The sequence below is a fragment of the Tursiops truncatus genome, chromosome 3, assembly GCF_011762595.2.
Source record: "Tursiops truncatus isolate mTurTru1 chromosome 3, mTurTru1.mat.Y, whole genome shotgun sequence".
In the NCBI taxonomy this organism is placed as follows: domain Eukaryota; kingdom Metazoa; phylum Chordata; class Mammalia; order Artiodactyla; family Delphinidae; genus Tursiops; species Tursiops truncatus.
The window spans coordinates 22465694-22491792 of NC_047036.1; positions in this window are offsets into that span (position 1 = coordinate 22465694).

Sequence of the window (26099 nt, forward strand, 5' to 3'; positions counted from 1 at the left end):
TCTTTTGGAGGACAGATAGCTGCTGTCTCCATGATGGAAAGGATCCAACATGATCCATCTGTTGTCTGGGCCCTCTAGGAATACTGTCATATGAGGGGCTAAGTGTTGGCCAATGTTTTAGGGAAACTGGACACTCAGCAGGATCTTGGTCAACCCACGCCCACGTCCATTTCTGCCACCATGGCAAATTTGTCTATAGATCCTTGATCAAGACTGAGGTGACAAGGTTAAAAAGGCTGGAATGTGTCTACAAAACTTTGAAATGAGTTTATTTTGTTTTATTTTTAACCTACTTTGGGAATTAGTAAATCTTGTAAAGGACTAGATAGTAAATATTTTAGGCTTTGTGGTCCATATGGTCTCTATTGTAACTACTCATCTCTGTGGCTCTAAGCACAAAAACAGCCACAGAGAGTACATAAATGAACAGATGTGGCTGTGTGCCAATAAAATTTAATTTATACAAATAGATGGCATGGCAGATTTAGTCCATAGGCCATAGTTTGCCAACCCCGATCTACTTGGTTATTGAACACTTCATCAGTTTGTAAGCCAGTTAACTGGTAATGCGAAAACACCAAGAGGCCAGTTTCAGCATGTATCTCATGAGTTTGATCCAGTGGTGTGATAGAGCTGACTTGCACAGGCTCCCATGAGCCAATTATATACACCTCTTGCTATCTCCAGGTATTGACCAAGATGAGAGTACTACGCTATGGAAATCAGAAAATCTAGTAATCAGGGCTTCTGATCACTTCCAGCTGGGAAGCTGGTTGTTAAACATGACCAGCACAGCACTGGTCTCATCCATTGCTCATGCAGTTAATTGTCTTGAAGCCTGGTTTACTATTTGCCAGTTCTGTTTTATAATGTGCAGCTTCTCTACATGTCCAGTTTCATGACTGGTTAGGTCAGATAACATCCAATGTATGATGTTCTGTTAGATTTCTGCTCTCTAGTCTTAGAAATTTTCTGATTATTTATATCAAGCAGGATCTCATTAGACCACCCATCTGTTTCATTTATGCAGACTGCATTGTCAAACAGCAGTGATCAGATCCCTGCTGGTCAAAACACTGTGAGAACTGTTTTGGTTCTGTCACCTGCTATGATAATTAAGTTCCCATGTCTTTGCTGGATAAGCATAAAACCTGGCTTATACTCCAATTCCAATATTTCCATTAAGCTTAGAAATTTAACATCATTGTGGCTTCATCCACCTTTGTCTCTGCCTATGGAGGACTGCCACCACAGATCTTTCTAGAAAAGTTTGTGGCTGCTTCTCCAAAGAATTCCCTAACACAGCGTAAAGTGTATAACCTCCAGACCCTTTAGAGGTTATGTTAGGAAGTAGCTGAGTAGGAGCAACATTATTATTCCATCTCAATATTTTCCACTCTCTAAACCTTTACCTTGTTTTTCTATAAAAAAGGCAAAGTAATTCCAGCATTCAACCTCCTTTACTCCAACCATGAATCTTGGCCTGAAATTAGTCAACTAGCAGATTATAAATGGCACTCCTAGGTGATTGATCCAACACAACCTCTGGAGGTTTGTTTTTCTGTGCCACTCTGGTCTCAGTTCCCTTGTGAGTCAGAATTGTGGTTGGAAACAGCACATTTAAATAGGTAACTGAGAATTGCTTAAGAAGGCAACTCTTTCAAATGTGTGGGGAGGACTCTGAAAACGGCACGTAATGGTATCGTCTTGGGCACAGCAGTAGAAAAGGACTCTACTACCATAGATCTGAAGAGGAAGAGGAAGAGGCAGTTTCCTTAGGCTAGGCTGCCCATCAAGCTGCCACCTTTAGTAGAGGATCACAGTAAACATGTAGCGATATGACAGGGAAGGGACCAGAGGAATAAATGCCCCAACTTAACTAAACCCAGTTGATAGCCACGGTTCCAGGGAGACCATTGTCAATTACAGTCAGAGCAGTAGGCCACAGAGCTGATTCAAGAATAGGAAAGAGTGAATTTGTGAAATTCTAGATTCCATGTCACAAGAGAATATCTAGCACAGATATAATGTAATAGGCATAAAAGTTGTTCTGAGAAAACTATAAATTAAAAGGAAGAGTTGGAGAAAGAAATAGTCTCAGAAAAGCAAAGAAAAATTTTCAAGGGTGAATGATTTGGTCAATAATAACATTAACAATAATCGCAATAATTATAACAGTTTCCATTTGTTAAATATTTTCCAGGAACTGGAAAAATTGCATTATTTCGTAAAATTTCTATATGCGGTATTAATTCTTTTTCTTAATGATGAGGAATATGTATCTCAGAGAAGTTGTGTAACATTCCTAAGGTTACACAGAGAGTAAGTTAAAGGCTGTTACTTGCCAAAGTCAGCCTTTTAAATACTGGATTCTCCATAATCGAGTCAAGTGCTATGAGCAGTTGAGGAAGAAAAGATGTGTTGGATTTGACAAAGTTGCTGATTAGTGATCATAGATTCCTGATGTTAAACTTATGGGCAACATATGAAGCAGCAGTTATAGATCACACATCCTCAGGAATTTGCTTTTGAACGAAAAGAAATAAGTAGGTTGGGAACTAAGGGCCACCAGTGTCAGGTGAATATATATGTTAAAACACACACACACACACACACACACACACACACACACACACACTCACACACATTGATATTTTAAACAGGACACCTCTACATATTTGAAAAGAAATGGAGTGAAACATTTTTCAAAGAAAAAATTGAAAATATTTTTGAGTGGGGTGATAGATAGGCAATGGAATCCCAAGTTTTGTAGGGAGGACTAGTTTTAGTGTATAGTGGTGTGCTTTGCGGAATTCTCTGGGTAAGACAGAATGAGCATTATAATGGAATTACTTTGATTTCATTGGACATCTATTTTTTATATAAAATGTTGGTAGAACATGTCAAATTCATACACACAAAGACACTATATTTGAGATAAAAGTATTAAGAAATTATTCTTTTATCTTCTATCTCCTTTTTTCTCTAGTCTTAGACTTTTAGGAAATATTTTGTATTAGAAAGTTATATTTTGACACTGACTTTTTTCTGCCTATGCTATTAACTTGTAAATTATTTGCAATTTTTACCTATTTGAAGTGAAAAAAAATCAAATTTGGTGACCTAGAATATCTTTCCAAAGAGTCTACATAGCTTTCGAAAAGTAGAAGAAAGTAGAGTAGCTTTTATGACTTCGAAACACCAAGTAAATCTCAACTTTTTTTCCTTTTGAATAAATTTATTAGTTTCCTCATTTAATCTAATTGATGAGTTCACTTCAGCCTCCTGTGAAATAGATAAGTGCAGTCAACTAAAAATGGTAGTTCTGAAACCATACGCACTTCTCATTTACATTGATCCCTGACAGTGGTTCTTTACTTTCTACGTCAAGCTAGCTAATTAAGAAAATAATAATCACTCACTGTCAGCGAATGCTTTTTATAAGTCAGGTACTGTTATAAATAACATGAAAATTGTTTCATCCTCACATCACCTCTCTGAGGAAAGTTCAAGTAAGATTACATCCATTTTACAGAAACAGTGCAAGATGGTTAAATAACATGCCCAAAATAGTCAGCTCAAAAGTATTGGAGCTGCCTGGCTGTCAGTGTTCGTACCTTACACGGTAAGCACTACTCTACCCATCTTCTAGGTTTGCCACTCCAGTCAACAAAACTAAGACCCTTAATATAAACAGCATGTTTTAGTCCCCATGTTAATCTGCATATTTATACTGAAAGGACTGAAGAAGAGAGAAGTGTGAGCCTTTCCTCTGTCTGATTTGGGAAGAACTTAGTCACGGTGTCTGTGGCATTCCTGAATCAAGCTTCAGTGCTTAAAGGAGAGTGAAAATAATTTAGTTGATATTTTAACTTCAGGAAAATGAGATACATGTTTTTCTTCTTAGCTGCCTTCTACCCTCCCATCTTGCCCCTGATACATCGACAAATGCATAATCTGAAGGGGAAAACACAGCTATGAAAATTAAGGCCAGAATATCTAAAGCTAAATATAACTGCCTTTTCATTTACTAAAATAAAACGAATTTTACCTGGCATTTTGTCCTAGTTGTCACGCATTATTCCTATTATAAGAAAAACATGAATTTCTGAAGATTAGTTCCCTACATTTAAAGATGCCAAAAAATGCTGTGCTCTTGATTTAACCAAAATTTACTGTTATTTATGAAAGATTAAAACACTGAATAGGAGAAAATAACACTTTATTAAATATTTATACATGCTATTTAAAAAATATATTTTAATCTAAATCAATATGGTTTTTGATTTCACAGTTTTTTTCATATTTATAATTTCTCACTTTTCCTATAATTCAATAGAAGGTAAAAGAGACAATTTTTCACTTCAGGGTTAATTTATTGTGTTCAGGTGAGCAAAGCAGTACATTAGTGATATGTACCAGTTTCCATGAAATGAATAAGAAGATAAGGTGTCACACATTAAAGTGCTTGAAGATAAGTAAAATATTATTTTTGAAAAAAACATCAAATATTATTATCTAAAGTTTAAAAAATATGTGAAAGACAAACCAGATGCACTGTAAATGTGATTCAGAACCTCCTGGAAATAAGAAAACCATTTTTTATCAAATGGCCACATCAACATCTATCTTCTTTAGTGCAAATTTTTCTCTACTGTCAAATACAGTTTTCACCTGTCTAGCAGTTAGTTGGTTTGGTAAAAAGTTCCTAAAGCAAAAATATGTTAGAATCTAGAATGTTATATATTAATTACTTGCAGCTTTTCCAACTTTTCTCTAGGCCTGAGCAAGATTTTTTCACATTTAAAAATAAAAAGAATTAAGGACATCTGTTATGACTTCTGATGTCTCTTGAATATTCATGGTTGGGTCATTATCTTTCCAAGAGCAGTAGAAACTGATTGATTCCTGAGCTGTCTAGTGGGTATATTACTTTAGGCATCAACAACTAGGAAAGAACTCTAAATTGTATTTATGCCTAATAGTGAAAGAGTACATGAAATAATCTCTTCTTAGTGTCTCTTTTGCTATGAATTCTCCTATTTTAGTTCAGTCTGTGAGATACTAAAATCCTCATTGAGCTCAACATCAGTATTTTTATTTCAAATGTTTCTTTCCTATTCTATACTATGAGATGCAGTAGAGAGTTAAATATATAGAAATTACTTATACATGAAAATGTGAAAATGAATTTTTTGAACGGTTCTTCATCAGACTATAGAGGCTAATATACTGTAGAGCTCTATTTTACAGAAGGATATTTTGGGTTGCATTGGTGTGTTGAGGAAATCAGCTATTTTCTTTCTAAAAATATATTTCTTTCATAATGGTGTATTTAGTATTATAGATTTAAGTAAAACATTTCTTAGAGGACACATTTCACATTGTTTGAAATCATTATATAAGATTTAAAGCCAAATAAATCTCCAAGGCATAATTAGTATTGAACTATGGTTTATTTCAATAATTCTGAAAAATATTTGAAGCTAATATAAAATAGTTTTAATTTACCTGTGAATTTGATCATTCTCAATTTATAAATTAAGTATGTTTATGACTATTTCCATTTGACTCTCTTTGCCTCACCATCCTAGACATGTGAAATACTTTGAATGCAATACTGCCAAATTTATATGGATTCAGTCCATGTATGTATAAGATATTTCTCCACATAGGTAAAAGTTATTCATTTTCTGGACAGTTGGATCTAACAAACTGACGCAAATATTAATTAATGACTATGTAAACCATCTTATACCATTAGCTTTTGACTTTAAAAGTTATATATATTGTTTTAGGATTTCCAAAGGTTGATTTGAATTTTATATGATTTTTGCTTTACATAGAGCAGTATGATTCAGTTGATATTTATGTAATACCAGATTTACAATCAAACTACGAAGACATATTTTATTAAATTATAATTTACATAAGGTTAATAGAAGCAAAGGCAGAGTATGACACTTAGATAAATTCTGAAATAATAAAACATTTCAAAAATTTTACATGATGTTCCTACTATTGTCAATTAATAATGCTGATGTAAGAAATCTATTTATTTAAGAATTACAATTCATTATAGTCTTTAATTGCCATTAGTGGGAACTACCATTTGTTTAATGCTTATTATTTCCAAGACACTAAAATAAAGGTTTTATATGCAGTATTTTACAATCCTTACAAAATAATTCTTCAAGGCATTAATTATATATTCCTTTTTATGTGAGCACAGAAGTAACCTGCCCAAGGTCACAGAGCTACTTGGTTGATTAGCCAGTACTCTGAGTCTAAATTTTATGGTATTTCCATTACACTCTGCTCTCACTGTACTAAACTTTGAAATATACATACAAACTTTATGGCTGTATGCAATATTTATCAGAATAAAAAACCATGCTCTGTATTTTAATATATACTGTCAGCCCAAACTGAATTGTGAACTCCATGAAAGCAAGGATATTTTCATTTCATTTCCTTTATTTTTTGAAAGGCAGCATAGGAACACTCGGAAGATATTATGTAAGGACCAGATTGTTCTGGTTCAGATTCTAACACCTAACTTATTACTGTAAGTTTGAGTAATCATCTCAGTTTCCTCATTTATAAAATGGGGACAATAATTATAACCTCATTATATTGTTATGTAAATTCAGTATTTACGATAAATGAAAGATTGGCACATCCAAGGCAGTTAGCACTTTTTCTTTAGTATTTTGCCTGAGGTAAATATTTAATTACTGATAAAGATAGAACACAAAGTTTATTGTTGTATTCAAATATATATATATATATATATATATTTGAATGAGTTAGTGCAATGTAAACTGATATTAAGAGAACACTGATTTTTTTAAAGGCATATGGCTTAAATTTTTCTCCCCAGTATTGTCTGAACAGATGGAAAACAAAAAGTTGGTTATCATTCTTTCTGCTTGAGACTAGGGCCATAGAGTATGGAGTAAACATCCAGTCATCACAGGGTTCTCTTTCTGGGTGCTAAATTTTAAAACCCAGAAACATGGGGCCACCACCACCAGAGCTCCACTGTGACTACCACACTTGATAAGACAATATGAACTCGCCAGGCCTCATACCCAATATCTCTTGTTCACTGACCAAACCAAAATTTTCCCTCATCAAACATCTCTTCCCAACTTTTTCTTCCATAATGGGTTATACTTTCTCCAACATTAGCCAAACTTCCCCTGCTCTTTCCCTGTACACCTGGGATTTTTAAAAGATCACACACTACACTGTCTTAGTCCCTATCTCAAACTCTGGTCATTTCAGCAGCCACATGGCTAATACATCTAACACATTAATCTGTGTTGTTTTACTGACATTTAACCACATTCCTTTTGATATTCGTGATGACTTAAAACATCTATCCTCAGAGGTGCTAAATTCGATTATATGTCGTACGTAGTTCACAGAAATATCGCAGCCATTCAGCCCTCTCTTATTTGGGCCACTTCATCTTTAATTTCCTGGAAGTGGACAGTCCATTTACCAGTCTAATTTCCATTGACAATTATGTTTTCCACTATGAAGTTAATTCTCAGCTAAATTTCAGTCAGTCTCTTTTTGTAAGACACCACCGTTTTTCCACATTTCTGGCAAAATTCCAATAATAAATCTACTCACTTTTTCCTTGCCTATGTCCAAGATGCAAAGAGTTCCTAGAGAAAATCTTTCAGCCATGTCTCCAATCCCAATAAAAGCCTAAAGACTAACTAGCAAAGCTTTTACCTCTCTCTGTTTACTTATCTATCCTGTGCTCCACACAGGTTATTGCACATCTTTTCCTATCACCGTAAGCCTCCCTGCTCCATATTTCCCTTTCAGCAGCCAACTCTCCATTCTACTTCAAGACAAAAATAGACGTCATATAAAAGAAAGACAAATACACACATACATACACATTGTTACTACCAACCCACTGACTTACCAGCTAACCTGTCCATATTCAAGTTTTTTTTCACTTGTAATATTTTCACAATAAAATAGATGGCTCTTCTCAGTCTAATCTAAATAGCTGTTAAATGGATCATGTTCTTAGTTGCCTCTGTTTCCCTCTCTTTGTTTTTCAGTTCAGCCTCCGCTCTCTCTAAGGACTCCTTCTAATAGTAGTTTAAACATGCACAATTGAGGTCTCTTTTGTAAAACCAAGTAATGGAAAAACAATATAGTTGTCCTTTGATGCTGAGTTTGTCTCCATCCACAGCCTGTTCTCTCATTTTCCTCCCATTAAAACTTTATGAAAGTCTGTATATCTTCTTTGGAGAAATGTCTATTTAGGTCTTCTGCCCATTTTTGGATTGGGTTGTTTGTTTTCTTGTTATTGAGCTGCATGAGCTGCTTATAAATTTTGGAGATCAAACCCAGCAATCCCACTACTGGGCATATACCCTGAGAAAACCATAATTCAAAGAGTCATGTACCAAAATGTTCATTGCAGCTCTATTTACAATAGCCCGGAGATGGAAACAACCTAAGTGTCCATCATCGGATGAATGGATAAAGAAGATGTGGCACATATATACAATGGAATATTACTCAGCCATAAAAAGAAATGAAATTGAGCTCTTCGTAATGAGGTGGCTAGACCTAGAGTCTGTCATGCAGAGTGAAGTAAGTCAGAAAGAGAAAGACAAATACCGTATGCTAACACATATATATGGAATTTAAGAAAAAAAGGTGTCATGAAGAACCTAGGGGTAAGACAGGAATAAAGACACAGCCCTACTAGAGAATGGACTTGAGGATATGGGGAGCGGGAAGGGTAAGCTGTGACAAAGCGAGAGAGAGGCATGGACATATATACACTACCAAACGTAAGGTAGATAGCTAGTGGGAAGCAGCCACATAGCACAGGGAGATCAGCTCAGTGCTTTGTGACCGCCTGGAGGGGTGGGATAGGGAGGGTGGGAGGGAGGGAGACGCAAGAGGGAAGAGATATGGTAACATATGTATATGTGTAACTGATTCACTTTGTTATAAAGCAGAAACTAACACACCATTGTGAAGCAATTATATTCCAATAATGATGTAAAAGAAAAAAAAACTTTATGAAAAATGCGTGCATGGCTACTGCCTTCACTTACTTTTCCACTTACTTATTCTCAACTCTGTACCGTATAAACATGGGCATCTTAGCCACACACCATTATGACACTGGAAAATTATTTTCAAGGCCATTAAAAGTCTTTGGATATATATGGAATGATCACTGTCAGTCTTTACCCTAATTCACCTCTTAGAAGTACTCAACACCCCATCTGTTAACATAGCGTCATGTTCCTCTGGCTTTCATGTAAACCTCTAATCAGTTCCAAGCAACAGCAACATATATTCAATGAGCTGGTGAAGAAAAGACTGCATAGAAAGTTGCCTTGATATCCTACATCCTGTTTATTTTTTAACGTCCTTTTCTGACTCTCTTTGTCAATGCTCAGTTCCTAGAAAATGCTTTAAATGAGCTCCTAAGGGATTTTGCAAAGATCTCCTCTGACCTAGAATACACCTGTCTTCACAAGCACACTCCTGTTTCATCTGTATTACTAACAATAATATTCTTTATTCTGTTAATGTGCATGAGTTGTCCCTCTCTTCTGCTCCCACAGAACTATTTTCGATGTATATACATGTATAACACAGAATTGTTGCTTGTCTGGTCATTCATCTACTTCCTGCACCAGACCTTAAGCTATGTGATGGCAAATCATTCATTCACTCCTTTATTCTTGAATTCAACAAGTGTTGGTTGTGCCTAAGGTAAGCCTTTGTATTTGTTTTTATGACAGAGCAGCAAACAAATCATACTTAGCATCTAATCTCATAATTTATTAGGTGAGACATATCCTAAGACAAACAAATGTACAAATATTTGTCCAATTTCAATTATTTTAAGTGCTATAAAAGAAAAATACAAGACTTTTTTTTTTAGATTAAGGGATTATATGTCAATAAAGCGGTGTTCATTGTTGTAGGATATTATTTCAGAAAATTGTCCAGGTGATCTTCGCAACTCAGTGTTTTAGCAAAAATAAGTGAATGTATTTCTTACCATCATTGCATTTAAATTTCTGTGTTTCATCTCCCATGTGTTTGTTTTTATAGACTACTGAATGGGTTATTTCCTGGTTTTCCAGAGCTGAGGCTAAACTCCAAATGGGAAAACAAAAGACTGTTAATGGTGCATATTCCAAGATTAAAGAACTACTGAATGATGGAGGCCAGCTATGTCCCATAGGGTTTACTAAGAGGAATATAGAATAAATAGATAAGAAAAAAATAACTTTTGGCAGATAAAATAGCAGCCGAAAGAAACATACCCAGATCACTGTTAGTGGGAAGGAAGAAACCAGGAAACCTTAGGAGAGAGAGAACATTGAAGTTTTCCTTTTGATAATCACTGCAGATTCTTACTCATTACCAATATCACCTATTTCTCTCAGTGATCTGCAGAAGAAAGAAAATAGGCAATTAAAATAAAATCAGATTAAATCACCAAATAGGAATTTAATACCTCTTCAATCAAATTTTTGTATATTTGTATTCTCTCCAACCCTGACATTTAACACTGAGTATGGCATGAATAGTTAAATACTGTGCTTCTCAGGAGAGAACGTGTAATGTTATTCTTACTCTGCGTCAGCTGACCTGAAGAAATCTATATGAAGTTAATATTCTTGCTTCTTTTATGTTGACATACATTCTGAAGGACTGAGAGGAGCCTGGGGTCAAAATCTACATAGTGAGCTTTATGAACTTTTCATGCAGTGTCTGTTAGCATGAAGTTTTACGTTTAGTTAGCTCACATACCTGGTACCTTCTACCCTAATCAGGCAGTTTACTTAATATCTCCTATAGTGTCCACAGTTTTTAAACTCTTTTCCTCCTGATATAAATTAGTCTCCTTTTCTTTTTTTTTTTTTCCAACTATGCAAAGGTTATCTTACTAGGACCAGACTGGGCCCTTCCATTCATGAAGACTTTTCTAACTAATCTGATCAATATTAGTTATGATTTCTGAATTATAGTGAAATGTATTTTCTTTCATACCACATTTTTTTAATCTAGAAAGAATTTTAAACCTTTCCAGATTGTCCCAGAATTTGTAGTCTTTATGGCTAAGATTGGTATTCTTTTATTATTTTAAATTATAAATGTTTCAGATATATAAGTATGTAGTAGGAGATTTTAATGAAATGTTGAGAAGCTCTTTCAAATCCCTGCAGTGTGCTAGGTTAGGACATTTCATTCATTTTGAGTATTTTTAAATGAATACATCATAGAAAGATTTATAGAACCAACATAAATAACAAAGACCTTTGAAAGATAAAAAGTCAAAGGATTAATAAAATAAATATCTGAGAATTTCTCCCCTTTCTGCACAAGACCCAACAATAGAAATGATCAATCTGAAATGAATCTCTCTTTCTGACATCAAGAGGTAGTGCATTAGAACATAGAACACTGGTAAAAAATCAAATCTGTTCTTGCAATCAAGTTTTAGATCATCCTAGGGATTTTTGAAGCTATCGAGTCATGCTCTTACATATCAACCTCAGAATAAACACACACAACATACACAAAGTGACAACAAAACAAATAAACAAAAACAAAATAATTACACTGTAAGGCCAGCCACTTTTGATCAGTTTATTAAAAGCTCAATTCTGTCAGAGCCATGATTTCTGCCTTTAAGAGGGCTCCTATTTCTAGCTCTAGATTTATGCTAACTCTAGGACCAAAGTTTATCAAAAGAGAGATATTTCTGTTTTCGTCTCTACACTCCGAAAATTTGCCTCTGGATTAAGAGGCAATATTTAAATTTATTAGACTCCATTTGCTAAGAAAGCCTTAAAATTGTAACCTCTCATCCAAGAGCTAAAAGGTGCCACTTTAAAAAAGAACAACATTGACATCTTTGAGTGATTTTTGTACCTCAAATAATTCTACTTACATACGCATTTTACCAACCTTTATAGCCTTCTTGATTTATTTAGATAACAGAAGCCTACACAACAACTATGTGGAAAAACATGCTTTCACCAGCAGGGAAAATGTTGGATCTCTAGAGTTTACATTGTTTAAGCTTAATTAAAAATCTGCATTTCCCTTAAAAAAGATTCAGACTGAGCCTAGGGTTATTCTTAAGCAGGAAAATAAACACAACACAAGATAACAAAAACTAAAACTGAGAGGAAATAAGTTGAAAAGGCAAGGCTTAGATATAAACCAGAGATTGGAAGAAAATTGAAATGCATAGAGTATGGGCTAAAATTTAGCTTTATGCTATGTTGCTGCAAAACAACAACAAAAACAAACCTGCTTAGCTATACAATCGTAATAACCATTAGATAAATACAGAGACAATGCAAAAGTACAAATATTCATAAACAATATACTGACTGACAGCACTAAAAATATCTTTGATAAAATTCTTATGAAATACGCAGTGGTTAACTTTACATACAGTGATTACTTTCATTGTTAACGTTACAGCATCAAATGCATTCAGAAAAAAAGGATACCTGGGAGGCAAGTAATGTGCATGTATAGGGGTGAGCTGTACAATTTAATCATCTTGCATAAGTATTTCTCTCCTGGTCTGACATAGAGCAGCAGCATACTAGTATATATATAAGTGCGGGGAAATGGTATGTCATTCAACCATTCCTTTCTGAGTAGCATTTTTTTCCCCCACCATTGAACTTTCAGCAACACCCACGTTCTTCTATTTTTAATTTAGTGCTAGATAATCTTATTCCTTTGTTTGTTATGCAAACTCTGGTATACTATATATGTGTCCTGAGTTTACTTATTAGAGTTTGATTAATCAGTATTTGTTTTAGGAAATGATGCACAGTTAGCTTTAGGGCTTGGTGAACCTATACCATAGTATTAGTTGAAGATAGTTAAACATCTTTGAATGAATTATAAAACTGAAATTGGTGAAGGTAAAATTGATATTCTGTGAAAGTGCAGTTGTTTAACAGATGTATGTGCCTGTAAGGGAGTTAATTCTCCCTCTGCTTAAAAGACTTCCCAGAATATATTCCCTTTGATCTGCTTGAGCAAGCAAGCATTCAGCCATGTAAGCCACAAAAATTTTAATGCATATTGCAAAGCCCTAGTAATTTTATAGTTAGTATAACGGAAAAAAAAGATTCAAGTTAATTTTCGGTCCAAATGTTCCTCATTCAAAACAGATTTTCAGTAATATATTATAGAATGTCTAGCTTTAAACAATATTACTTATATAGTCTATAAGATAAATCATTTATATACTCTATGCCAACCTAATCAATTGAGATAACTAGTTATATGGACTGATATTTTTAAACAGACTATAGTGAGGAAACCTCTGCCAAAATTAATAATAATTTTAGTTTAAAATAGTTGATCTTTTTATGATTATCTATACATAAATATAAGTATATATGTACAGTTTTTAAAAAATAAACTTTTTGTTTTAGTATAGTTAAGATTTACAGAAAAGTTGCAAAGATAATAGAGAGTTCTGATATACCTTCACCCGTTTTCCCCTGTTTTTGATATCTAGCATTATCATTATGCACAACAACAAAGAAACCAACTTTGGTATATTACTACTGACAGAAATCCAGACTTTATTTGGATTTCACTATTTTCTCCACAGTTGTTCTTTTTCTGTTCCAAGAATCCATCCAGAATACCACATTACATTATGTACAAACAAATATGTTACTCCTTGGTAATATATCCAAAATGTGGTCTAAAAGCTTCATGACACTGGGTTTGGCAATGACTTTTTGGGTGTGACATCAAAAACACAGGAACCAAAAGAAACAATAGAGAAATTAGACTACATCAAAATTTAAAACTTCTGTGCATCAAAGAAAAAGGCAACCTATTAGAGAAAATAGTCACAAATCATACATCTGATGCTGGGTTAATGTCAAGAATATGTAAAGAACTCCTGCAGCTCAACAATAAAAAAAAATCTGAAAAAATGTGTAAAGGACTTGAATAGACATTTTTCCAAAGAAGATGTATGAATGGCCAATAAGCAAATGAAAAGATGTTCAACATCTCTAAGCTTAGGAAATTGCAAATCAAAACCACATGGAGATACCACTTCACATCCATTAGAATGGCAAATATCAAGAAAAAAACCATACCAAAACAAAACAAGAAACTAACAGATGTTGGCAAGAATGTGGAGAAATTGGAGCCTTTGCACTGCTGATGGGAATATAGAACGGTGTAGCCAACTGTGGAAAACAGTATGATGGTTCCTCAAAAAAATTAAACATAAAATCACAATGTGATCCATCAGTTCCACTTCTGGGTATGTACTCAAAAGAATTGAAAACAGGGACTTGAACAGACATGTGTACACTCAAATTCATAGCAGCATTATTCAAAATAGTCAAAAGGTGTAAGCAACTCATATGTCCATAGACATATGAATAAATAAACAAAATGTGGTATATACTTACAATGAACATTATTGATTCTTTAAAAGGAATGCCGTCCTGACACATGCTACAACATGGTTGAACGTTGAGGACATAATGCTAAGTGAAATAAGCCAGACATGAAAGGACTAGTATTGTATGATTCCACTTATTTGAAGTACCTAGTATAGACAAATCATAGAGACAGAATGTAGAATAGGCTGGGTGTGGAGGTTGTGGGAACACTGGGGAGTTATTGCTTAATGCATATAGGGTTTCAGCTTTGCAGGATGAGAAGAGTTCTGGAGGTAGATAGTGGTAATGACTGCACAACAATGTGAAAATACTTAATGCCACTGAACTGTATACTTAAAAATGATTAAAATGATAAATTTTACCTTATGTGTATTCTACCACAATAAAATAAACAAATAAATAAGGTCTATAATGGAAGAAGTTTGTTTAAGCATGCCTGATATTCATGTAGAATATGTGCAAGAGATCATCAAATTTTCATTTAAGCAAAGAGGTGACAAATATTTGCACTATGGAATTCCTTGGATAAATGAAAGATCTTAATCAAATATCCTTGAAAACGTGCTATTAAAAAGACCTCTTGGTAAACCCACTAATGGTGTTAAGGAGTGAAAAATTCTTATCTTTAAAATGTTTTGGAGGTATGTTTTACAATGTGTTAATACAGAAGCTATCTATGTTTTAAATTGCATGAGGCTTTAGATGTTTTAGTAATCTTCAGTTAACTTAAAATATTTTTTAAATACCCAGCAATTCTTGATAAACCAGGTATTAGAAAAGTAAGTCCTATTTTGTCATCATTTTTTACCGTAAGAATTGTTATCTGAAATTCACTGATTGCAGATACAGTAATAACGTCAGCTAAGGAAGTTCAGAATGGAAGGTGGAATTTTAAATAGTCCCCTGTCAGCAATAGGTAATCTATAGGTTCTGAAAACCCCTCTACTGACCTGCCCAGTGTACTAGGGCTCTACAACAATGGTTAAAATAAGGCAAGCAATGGCACTTTATTCTGAATTCTGAATATTTATTCTAAAATTATTTGGAAGCCTGGAATGGTTATTCATAAAATAAATATGGGTACATATCTTTAGAAATTAAAATATTAACATGATTTAATTCTTATATGGTATAAAATGTTTGCATTAAACACACATGATTATTAAAATCTAATCAAGGAGAAAGTTTCTTTTTGTCTTTATACTGCCTCTAAAATTTTTTCAGGAGGGAATGATAACTTCACTGCAGCTTAATGAAAAATTTGGACATTCCCATGAATTTTTTATTACTGTCACGTAATCATAATGTCATATAATAATAGTCACATTGAGGTTCAAACACACAGCATCAATTTGGTAATTTCATGTGTCCAATCTCATAATTAAGACATCAATTTGCATTTGAAGAGTGACTTCTGCAATTTCTCAAATAGGACATGGCTCAAATGGATTCATCTGCTTTTAGAGAATGGAGTGTGGTAAGTATCCCTCTAGCTCTGTATATTCCTTTTCTCAGTAGAAAAATTTCACTAAAAACCAAAGCAAATGAGAAAGGTGATAATACCCTAAGATGCAAACACTGACCAACCATCAGAAGGAAGTTTATTTTCTAATGTACCCTACAGTGACTTTGTGCTGGATCAGTTTAACAAACCTGAAATTAGATTTTCAAAAATATTCTTGCCTGTATGGTTCAATGTTTGGGTTGACTGCAAAAGAAATTCTCTTGACATTTGGATGACAGAGGTGAAATAGCATCCATTATCATGCTGCAAAGGGTGGAGTAAGGCCAGACATGGTTGCAGCTTGCATGTACTGTCCCCAATCTAGAAGCTCACCTTGTTGGCTTGGGCCAGAATCTCAGATTGCAGCTCCTTTAGCATCCAGTAGATGTTTTCCTTCAACAGTTAAATCCTGAGCCAGGTACATTTGCAGTTCTTTAAGGAAGGGCTCCAGTTTATCCTATAGTTTGTCTGCACCAGAGAAATTAGAAGTTATGAGAGAGATATAAAGATTAAACTTATCCTCACCGGTTACAGTTTGTTCTTCTCCAGGCCCAACACAATCTCAAAACAACAGTATTATGTAGACTGCTTAACCAACTCTCACAAATGTGCATGGTCCAGCCCCTATAGTAAGCCCTTTATATACCACTATCATAGGCAACTTTAGATTGTCTCTTGGTAAGATACCAGTTGTGTATCAAATACCACTCCAAACAGTGTTCTTCTGAATTTCAAGGGAGATAGACATGTCCCCAATTTTAGGGACATGGGTGAATCTTTCCAGTGGTCTTCTTTGAAGCCCCACTCACTAAATCTGAAAGGAGGGTGGTGCTTTATTACAGGAGATCACTCCCTTCTCCTTGAATAGGTTGGGAATTATAGCCCAGTGCCTCACCAAAGATATCTTCTTACAAAACCTTTTCTCAGTCTCCACACCCTTGAATAACTTAATTTCTTCTTATAGATTGGAGACCATTGGAATCCTACTTTGATATTTCCACATGGTGTTCTAACGCACTTGGTGATCTTTTTCATATTAATGCTATTTTCAAAGCTGATATTTTAGCATATTTTATGTAATAGAAGATGGCCCAAATATTTTAGATATAACAACTCATTTAATTCACCCTGTTCCTTTCACGAGGTGAAAGCTGAAGTTCTAGTTTAAACTGAAAGTAAATGGCGATTCTTGTTTGCTTCTTAGCCAATCTGGCTACAGACTACCTTTTAATATATTAATACATTGCTACACTGCTTTCCATGAATTTCAGTCAGGAATAGTGGAAATATAGAGCATTTTACTGAATTTTGATTTAGATCTATAGAAAAAGCACAGGTTTTTCTTTCTTGTCTCAAATTATTCGTGAACTAATGTAAGAACCATGGGGAAATGTGTCTCCCTCACTGGCATTCAGTTTAACTTTAGTGTTTCCATGGACTGGCCCCTTCATGAGATTGCAAAAGTGCTCAGTTAAGTTCTGTACTCAGTTCAATAAAAGGGCCTTGTAACTGTAGGGGAGAAAAGAGTTTTCCTCAGCTCTCTTAGAATCCTTGGCTTGATCTGAACAATAATCTGACAAAGACAGATTAACAGGAGAAGAGCATACACATCTTATTAAATTTTTACATATGTATCACAAGAGAATGGAGACTTGAAGAAATGACCAGATGAGGAACTTTTTTACCTCTCAGACAAAGAAACAATAAATTTGTGAAGAACTGACAAGACAAAGAAGTTTGGACTAGGGGTAGTAAATGGTGAAGAAGTAACTAGAAAGACAAGGGTAGTTTAGCAAGGTTTTTTTTTTTTTAAGTTCCTCTGGTACTATCTCTGGACTGATAAGAGTCTGTCTCCAGCAAGAGAATTTATTTCCTGCCTTTCTGCATTTACTCTTTCTTTTTTTTAACCTTTTTTATGGAAGTATAGTTGATTTACAATATTGTGTTAGTTTCAGGTATATAGCATGATAATTGAGTATTTTTGAAGATTATACTCCATTATGGGTTATTATAAGATAATGGTTATAATTCCCTGTGCTATACGGTCTATCCTTGTTGCTTATCTATTTTATGTATAGTAGTTCGTATCTGTTAATCCCATGCCCCTAATCTTTCCTTTCCTCCTTCCCTCACCGTTGGTAATCACAAGTTTGTTTTCTATATCTGTGAGACTATTTCTGTTTTGCATATACATTCATTTGTATTATTTTTTAGATTCCACATGTAAGTGATATCATACAGTAGTCCTTCAGCTAAAAATAAGTTTTGTGTCAAAGAGGCAAATTTTGGGGTGACATATTCTGGTTTCCTTTATAACTAAATAACATAGGGGAATTTTATCCAATCTTGTAGGCTGTTAGAACTGAAAAGTTCTGAAATTCAAACTCTTAAAACACATACTTTTTAATTTTACACTCATCAGCCAAACAAAACATAAGAGTATCAAGTCCCATTCTCCACAGTTTTACCTCAAATTATGGAATAACATAGCTTTTAAGGATGTCAAAATTCCTGCCAGCTTGTGTTTCTTCCTATATAGAAAAGCTCTGGATACCGCAGGTGTTCCACCTCAGACTGACTCTTTATTTTACCATCAGCTTGGTCCCCAGTCACTTACTTGTCTCAGAGATGCTATAAATAAGCAAAATTGGCTCTATGCATTTTCTCACTCTTGCTTCTTGAGCTAGTACTGCATATTCCCCTGGCCAGATTCTCTCAGAAATTCTTGCTTTTCTTGAAATAAGAGATGAAGAAAGTTTAATATAGTGTCTCACTCTAGGCAGGATTGAGCAGATAGACTCATTGAAATCTTTATTAGAAGTGCTCCTGTCTTACAAAGAGCCATTGGCTTCCTATTTTTCCAGACTTATTTTCTACTCCCCTTCTCTTCACTCACTAGTGAATCTATCATCCTCTCTCCTTTCTCTTCCAGGAAAAGACAGACTCATTCTTGCTGTAGGGTCTTTGCACTAGCTGTAATCCTATCTGGGAATTTTCCTCCCCAACATGTTTTCATAGGTAACGCTTTTTTGTTATGTTCATCTCTGATAAATATCACCACCCAAGAGAAGTCTTCTTTGACCATGCAGTTACCATATCCCATGTTTTTAGTTTCAACATAGCTAATGACTGCATGAAAAACACCTGATTGTTTTCCTTCTATTAAGTGTCTGTCTCTTCAGCTTGAGTGTAAGTTTGAAGAGAGGTAAAAATGTATATCTCTTGATCAACTTTCTCTGTGCTCTAAAGTGTATGTTGTACACAAGGGGCATCCAGTAAAACGTGTGAGTTGAATGACTGAATGAATAGCTCTTTACCATTAGATTTTTGTTTTACCTCATGCATGAAGTTGTTTAGGTTATGCATGCATATATTGAACATAGGGTCTCAGTTTGTTCCACATTAGAACACTGCAAATACTTTAATTTTACCTTACAATTTTGCCTGACACAGACCTTTGAGATTTGGTATTTTTTTTTTTAGCAGGGGACCTTCAGGCTTATTTTTCGCCATATGACATTTTAAGGCCTGATACATCACTGGTTCACTAATATGAGCCAGTTGTATTCTTTTAAGAGAAAGAAAGATAATGATTTACATTGATTATGAGAGGGGACATAAAACACTCAGTGAAACTTTCCAGCATCAGGGAGTTCTTCCAATGACCATTCATGTGGGGGGTAATGGCATTTCACCATTACCCAAGCAATCTTTCAGCATTGGTTGTGTCTCAAAATCAGAAAGAAAAAACAATCCCCTTTATTACCCAAGAACAGGACCTGAGGTTTAAAATAATGTGTAGTCGCAGAACAAATTATACAATGTTTAAAATCTATTCAGGGAGACTCCTTCTGTCACCATCTAAAATCCTTAGAGTTCATGATAAGGATTGAGGATTGCAGGGGGAGGTATTGAGGTAAAAACACTTAGATCCCTTGTCCATCAAGTTTTTACCTAATAGGAGCAAGTATCACAGTAACAGAGAAATAGGATAAAAAATATGCTTTATAAAGGACTAAGAAAATAGCTCATAATTCCTAATTCATGGATCTCTTTGCAGTACTAAATTGAGGAATATACCTTTATTACAGAACCAAATAAACATCTCTTCTTCTCCAAATCTGCATTTTTGGGCCCTTAATTTTATGTTTGCTGAGCAGTCTTGTTAAATTTCTTAGCCAGTCATAAGGGCTATCAAAGTCTGGTCTCATATACTCGTTCATTATTTATTCATTTTTTAAAATGTAGTAACACATTATTGGCTGTCCACTGTGTCCTAGGCACCTAGCAAGGTGATAGTAATAAAATGATGAAAAAAAAATCTGTCTACCTTCTAGAAGCTTACATTCTCCTAGGGGTGGCAACAGAGAGCAAGTAAATAGAAAATAGAAAAGATAATATTGAAGGTACTTAAGTAAGTTCAGCAGGGCTGCAGGATTGTGGAGAAGTGTGTGTCCTGAGTAAGTAAGCCAGATTAACATTCTTTTTTTCACTGGTATTATAATTAAAAAGCTGATAGGAAGAAGTAATATTTTTAGTAAAATTTTATTTTTTATGCCAAACCACGAATCCTGGAAATGTTTGTAATATATATATAGTAAGAGTTTTTAACACCATCATCTTCCCTGAGTTATTGCCTTATGACTCGATAGGTACACACAATTAGAAATAATTTACAGTAATCTACTAGGAAGAACTGATTTAGTTCATAGAGGGATTCACTTTTTGAGTTCAAAGAAACAAATTATTATTTATGCTTACCTCAGTGGAGGCATCAAGATGTATTATGATCAAATAATCTCTTCTATCTAATGAAATAAATATTTCAGGTAAATAATTAAGAAAAAAAGTCTTTAGGAAATATAGAACTCTTCTCTTTTTTCCCCCAAGAGGGAAAACATTTGTTATAAAATGTTTTGTAGAAAATCTGTTCATTTCCATTTTTCATCTTATTTCAATATTCATTATTAGGTCATGTCTGTAAAAATCAAATTACTTTATTCATCTGAAAAGATTTTGCTAACATGGGAGACTTAAATACATGAGAGTTTTGATTCCTTTCTCTTTTTTTGCCTGCTTTCTCTTTTGGAAACATATGTTGAAATTATTAAAAAAGAAAAAAAATTCATTTGTGCATCATTTTAACTATTCAGAAATATAAAATATTTAATTAGCTTTTAAAATACATATATAATAAGGTTATTTTTTCTTTTGATAAGACATAGAGAAATGAAGAAGTTGTGGAACCACTCCTTAAACTAAGTGAAACTATCATGAAGGAAAATTATTCATGCTTAGTCTACCATTAGAGGTAGTTAAAAAAGCAGATAACAGAAAGTTAAAAGTTAAGTTAAAGTGAGAAAACCGAGATTTTTAACAGCCTATTATCTCATTACATATCTCTTTAATTCCAATACATAATTTAAAAAAAATTATCATACAGTAATTCAAATAACATGGTATTTGGACATTTACCATTAATTAAATGAAATGCACATCTCACTTTTCATTTCAAACTACCATTTTAAAATGCATACTCCAACCTCCAACTGAATTATTTGTTTCTTTCAAAGATACTAGGAGTGTGAAAAATAAGGAAGTTCTAATATAATGAAATCCAAAATATTTTAAATTGGCTTAGAAAAAAATATATTGTGTTATAAATATAGAAACATTTGACACGCAAGTGAAATCAGATTTCACATTATTTTGTTTTCAGTAACAGCACTGCCACTCACAATTTTCAGCACAGAGTTATTCCAAAGTGTTTATTTGCTTTTATTGACAGGCTAACTGTGATCATGTTCACTTCACCCAAAAATCAACCTGTGCTAAGAGAGACCTCTGAAATATTTTCCTGGTCAGAGGTTGAATTTTTAGAACATTAGTACTCAGAGATATTAGAGAAGTAAACCTCTAACTTCAGGTTTTGAAAATATAGTTAATTTTGAAAAATAAGCTCCCTTTGACTTGGGTTATAGTTTTATTAGACATGTCAATGTATATCTCATTGAAACATGGAAACAGTATTTGCATTAATTTAAGATAGTAATTTTGCATCTGCAAATAGTCTGTACGTAATCGAAAGTTCTTGGACACATCTATATGAGGAAGTTTACAAAACTTAGTAATCACTAGGAACAGTTGTTCTTTTTTAGTTATTTGTATGTGCAAATAGGAGAAATGTGAATTATTTTGTTTACAGTATTTTGGTATAAGAATCTATTTTCTGTTGAAACTTATTGCATTCATTATAATATTATTCCTATAGTAGAATCATATGGTTTTATCCAAATCAGCTCACATGGCACTGTACAACTACTTAGGATAACCTATTTGATTTCTGGAGTGAGGGGGAAAAAAGGAGCAGGACAAATTCAGCGCAGATGGCTCGAGATAAATGTAGCAATCTGACAATTTGGGCACAGGTCATATGGGCTAACAAACACTTTGGCCAATTTTCTAGTCCATATCCAGTTTGCAATTGGCATACAGACAAGATATAAAGCTTTTATTGACTGCATCCTTCTCTGATGGCTTTGCATGTGAGCAGAGAAAGACACTGTTGCCTGTGTTGTGATGTGAGGAGCTTTGCTGTATCATTTCTAATGAGAACACAATTGTAGCTGTGGTTCATGACAACAACGTGATGCTTGTATCCGAGAATCAATACTAATTCCTTGAGTCTATTTCTCTGCTATTGAAGATCTACAGGAGTAGAAATAGTGAAAGAGCATGTAGTGCTGGGTAATGTAATAAAGTGCTATTTCCAATGTAACTACTGAAAATGCTTCTCTGATATTCTCAGCTTTTTGACACAACTAGTATCTAATGTGATAAATATGCTTCAAGCCATTAGTTGACAAAGTATCATGATATCCAGATATTATCAGTAGGAATCTATCAGCACCATGAGAAGCATTAGGTAACTGACTATGGCATGACACTTTGAAACGCAGAATACTCTGTTTTAAAACTAGATTGAAGACTCATTTTCTCTGGTGCTCCTTAGATACTAGTTTGCCTTTTTTTGTGTGCCTCTGAAAAAGAGACACTGGTTAATAAATATTAGTTATGTCTTATGACAAAATTAAGAGATATTTTGCATTATGTGACAGATTCTTCCAAGATTGTGAAATTACAGAGTGTGAATTGCTTATGTTATCTCTATATTAATTTAATTTTAAATAACGTCAAAATTATCTAGTCTTATTGGGCACATGTTTTTTTCTTTTTCTGAACACAGTCTACCTAGAGTGGAAACTTATAGCACAGTTATCTTATTCTGTTTCTTTGCAATATACATTTTTAATAAAGTATAAATAATTTAGAGAAACCCATGACCTTTCAACACTAGCAGGTAGGTCTGGTTCAGTCTCTCCTTGGGTCACTGCTCCTTCCCCTAGGTCCAAATGCGCATACTACTTTTTGTGTGCCCTCCAGCAGTGTAGTTTCTGTTTCCCCCAGCCCTGTCAAAGTCCTGTAATCAAATCCCACTAGCCTTCAAAGTCTGATTCTCTAGAAATTCTTCCTCCCGTTGCCGGACCCCCAGGTTGGGAAGCCTGACATGGGGCTCAGAACTTTCACTCCAGTGGTTGGACTTCTGTGGTATAAGTGTTCTGCAGTTTGTGAGTCACCCACCTAGCAGTTATGGGATTTGATTTTACTGTGATTGCGCCCCTCCTACCATCTCATTGTGGCTTCTCCTTTGTCTTCGGATGTGGGGTATCTTTTTTGGTGAGTTCCAGTGTCTTCCTGTCGATGATTGTCCAGCGCTAGTTGTGATTCTGGTGTTCCCACGAGAGGGAGTGAGAGCACGTCTTACTCCGCCATCTTGCTTCCGATTCTGAAGCAGTTCGGAACATCTCTACTTCAAATTCCAGAATTTTTTTTAATAGCTTATGTGTCTTTATCCAGGAAGTCACACCTCATAGGTTCTGTATTTATGTCATTACTTATCCTTAATATTCTCCTAAGGTCTTTCAATAGATGAGCTTCCTTTCTGCTAGAAAATACATTAGTGTATTTATTCAGAGGTCCAGTTATGGCTGATAATCTGTTTAGGTGTGTGTGTATGTATGTGTGGGTGTCTTGATCGTTATTATTTTTGTGTTTTACTTTCCTAATCTTTTTTATCAAATATTTAAATGGCTTGATTTTCCTGTTTTAATTCTAAAATGACTTTGTGCAGACCTAAAAAATATTATGTCTGATATTGAGCAAGATAAAAGTATAATTATAATTTGGAAAGAAGTTATAGTTTTCAGTTATTTCTTATATGAAATTTATAGATATTTAGATAGGTTGATAGATCAACTTGTGAATAGATAACCAACTTATGAAAATTTCTAACTAAATTTAATATTGAGTTGATTTTTTCATCATTTTAAAGGAATAATAACTTACGTTAAAATAATTCTAAATGTGTCTCTTTTGGTCCATATTTATTAGTAATTTATAGTTCAGTTCATTACATCAAGTAAAGTTTTATTACTTTATTCCTGGAATAAACTCTATTGGCTAAAATACATAATTGAACTAACATTTTAGTAATCTATTTTGCTGTTATCTAAATTTTTCCTAGGAGATCAGTCTGTAGTTTTTACCTTTTTGTGTATGTAGTAACCTTGGTATTTTGACACTACTCTTTTTAAAAAATATATTCCTCTGTAATTTCTATTTATTGGAAGTTTGAGATAATTTAGTTAAACTCTAGTTTTAGAACTCTTAAAATTTTGAGTGTGATCATATTATTTGTTCATTTTATTACTTACTTTATCTAATAATTTTTCCTGTTAATTTTTGTAATTTCCAGTATAAGAAAATAATGAGAATTTGGGGTTTATTGGCATTAAGTAGTACATAATATTTTCTTATAATGCTTTGGTTTTTAAAAGTTCTTTTGGATAATAATATTTTTTAATCAATCTTCTTTAATTTTATTGAGGTATAATTCATATACAAAAATCTTGCATATAGTTTATGTATACATTTTGATGAGTTTGGACATATGTACATACCTGTGAAACCATCGCCCCCTCAAGGCACTAAATATATTCATCACCTCTTTGTGTATCTGTGTCCTTGTTAATAGTACTTAACATGAGATCATCCTCATAACATATTTAAGAAAATTTTAGAAATACAAACATCATCATAAATTGTGCTCATACGGTTTCTCATGAGGGAGGATTTTCAGTTTTCTTTATGACCAAAAACATGATCTATTTGCTAAGATGAATATATGCTATTTTAAAATTTAAAAATATATGAAATATATAAAATAATGTGAACATATATATTACATTCCTGGCCAAATAACACAATATCTTAAGGAAAAAATGAATTACTTCAATATAAGGAAAATATTATTATGATTCGTAGGTAGATGATATGATTCTTCTCCATAAAACCCTTAAGAAATAAACAAATTAGCATTCTAACAGAATGCTGTTATGTTGCTGGATAGAGCATAACATACAAAAGTCAATAAGTTTTGTATTTACCATGAACCAATTAGAAAATGTAATTTTATTTAAAAAGCTTAGTAGAGTATAGCAACAAATTTTTATAAGGGACATAGACATGCATCTAATAAATGTTATGAAAGTCATACTTAAAAATTGTAAAATGTATTGAGGAAAATTAAGAATTATTTGAGAGATAAAGCATTTATATAAATCATAAGTTGCCATAAAATTTTCAACATACCCAATTAAATCTATAAATTTGACAACTTTAGTAATTATCTTTAAGCTTACCCTTGAAACTTACAAGGTGGTTGAAACATTTAAACAGAATATTAACGGAGCCACGATTAGCAAGAAAGTATTGGGACAGAATGGGAAGGTGCTTGATCTACTAGATATTACACTTTATTATAAAGTTAGATAATCAAAATAATGTGGTATGGCACAGAGATAGAACATGCCAATTAATCAGAATTGAGAGCCTGTGGATTCACGCATTTACAGGAAGTTGATAACTAAAACAAAAGAACAAATAAATCTGGGAAGAAAAGCTTTGTAAAAGCTAGTTCTCTGTATAAGTTTAGAGTCCCCAGCACCCCTCACAGAAGAGCAGTTGAATTGAACACATTTTTGGTATGTCCA